Source organism: Giraffa tippelskirchi, chromosome 1 (genome assembly GCF_054371585.1).
Source record: "Giraffa tippelskirchi isolate mGirTip1 chromosome 1, T2T-mGirTip1v1.2.pri, whole genome shotgun sequence".
Lineage (NCBI taxonomy): Eukaryota > Metazoa > Chordata > Mammalia > Artiodactyla > Giraffidae > Giraffa > Giraffa tippelskirchi.
The window spans coordinates 116,879,246-116,881,522 of record NC_137275.1 but is presented as its reverse complement, the minus strand read 5'-3'; the positions used below and the strand labels follow the sequence as shown (position 1 = coordinate 116,881,522).

Sequence of the window (2,277 nt, the reverse complement as noted above, 5' to 3'; positions counted from 1 at the left end):
AGATCAATCTTAAATGAAATAAACCCTGAATACTCATTGGAAGGACTGATGCTAAAGCTGGAGCTTCAATAATTCGGCCACCTGATGTGAACAGCCAACTCACTGGGAAAGATTCTGATGCTGGGAAAGATTGAAGGCAGAAAGAGAAGAGGGCAACAGAGGATGAGATGGTTAGATTGCATCACTAATTCAATGGACACGAGCCTGGGCAAACTCTGGGAGATGGTGAGAAACAGGGAAGCCTGGCACACTGCAGACCAGAGGGTCTTGAAGAGTCAGACACAACTTGGCAACTGAACAACAATATGATGTCAAAAAATCCACCCCCCCCCTCAAATTTTTATGAGTGAAAAAAGATAGATCTAAAGTTTGCTAACTCATTCAGTAAGGATCATGTCTGCAAGTCAAGATTCCCAACCCAGAGAAAATAGCCTCATTGGGATGAAGCCCTAAGGCATCATTAAGAGTAACAAGCAAGAGACTGGTGATAACTTTGATGACATGAACCTCTCTGAGTGCCTCCTCCATGACATCTACACCTATGGTTTTGAGACACCTTCTGCCATCCAGCAGTGAACCATTCTTCATTGTATCAAGGACTACAATGTGACTGCTCAAGCCCAATCTGGGATTGGTAAAATAGCAACCTTTGCCATATCAATTCTGCAACAGAATGAATTGGATCTAAAGATCACCGGGCCTTGGTCCTAGCAGCCATTCAGAGTTGGCTCAGCAGATACAGAAGGAAGTCACAGCATTAGGAGATTATATGGGTGCCCTCTGCCATGCCTCCATTGGGGGTATACCCCCTGCGAGTACTAATGTGTGTGCTGAGGGGCAGAAGTTACAGGTAGAAGCTCCCATTTCCCTGTGGGTACCCTAGGCCATAGGTTTGATATGCTTAACCAGAGATACCTTTCTCTCAAACACATCAAGATATTTATACCAGATGAAGTTGATGAAATGATTAAGGACCAGAAGATCTATGACATATTCCAAAAGCTTAATAGCAAAACCCAAGTGATTCTGCTGTCAGCTACAATGCCTTCTAATGTGTTTGAAGTGACAAAGAAGTTATGAGGGACTCAATTCAAATTCTTCTCAAGAAAGAAGAGTTGACCCTGGAAGGTATCCACCAATTCCACATTAATGTGGAATGAGAGAAGTGGAAATTAGACTCACTGTGTGACTTAAACAAAACCTTGACCATTACACAGGCTATCATCTTCATCAACATCTGAAGGAAGGCCCAATGGTCCACTAAGAAGATGCAAACCTGAGACTTCACTGTCTCTGCCATGAGCAGAGATATGAACCAAAAAGATGAGATGTAATCATGGGGGAGTTCCCCTCTGGCTCTAGTAGGGTATTGATTACCATTGACCTACTGGCTAGAGGTATCAATGTGCAGCAGGCTTCCTTAGTCATAAACTATGACCTTCCCACTAACAGGAAAAAATGCATCCATATAATCAGTCACAGTGAAAGTTTTGGTCATAATAGTGTGGCTATTAACATGGTGACAGACCTTGGAGACATCTTCTGCAACACCTCCAATGAAGAGCTGCCCCTCAATGTAGCTGACAACATCTGACAGGAGCTGTTCTACTATCTAGCCCCAGCCAGGAATCAACCTTGGGGGACCAAGGAGCAGCAAGAAGGGGGAGGAAGGGAGCCAAGGGGTGGACATCTTGCCTTTTTTTTTCTTTGAATAAATGTTGCTTTTTGAGGCAAAAGAAGGAACCATGAATATTCTGGACACCCTTTTCTTTGGGGGTAGGCCCAAAGACACTAATCAATTTCCCTAATCTAGTCAACTTCTGAACTCCAGAGGCTCTCTCCACCCTAGCTGAACTCTTCTGGAAAATTATTCAAGGGTGGGGAGGGGGCCATAAGCTGTCACTCCATTTCACATGCTGGACCAAATCTGGAGGGAGGACACCTGAGTTAGCTGACCAGGGGATCCCCCCAGGTGATAGGGGTAGCCACTGTTACATTGATTTGTATAGTACCGATTTGTATATACCAATTCAGGAAATCAATTAAATGAGTTGGAAATTAAATGACTTGGAAACTTAAAACAAATTATTCTTTTAATTACTATTTCTTCAGTTTAATTTAAGTGTCAAATTTAATATTTTATTTTTAAATCAAATGTTTAGTATGTGATCCCATTTTCCTAAAATTATTTCTACTTATATAGCCAAATATGCAATATTCACAAAATATTCACCAAATGTTAATGATTTTTTCCAGATGATGAAATTGAGAGAATGA

The 2,277-nt window shown here is 41.8% G+C and overlaps 1 pseudogene; it reads left to right on the top strand.

Annotated features, from left to right (window-relative positions):
* The first annotated feature begins 393 nt into the window (after positions 1–393).
* LOC145521399 (eukaryotic initiation factor 4A-I pseudogene) lies at positions 394–1,594 on the top strand (annotated as a pseudogene).
* Positions 1,595–2,277: the final 683 nt, after the last annotated feature.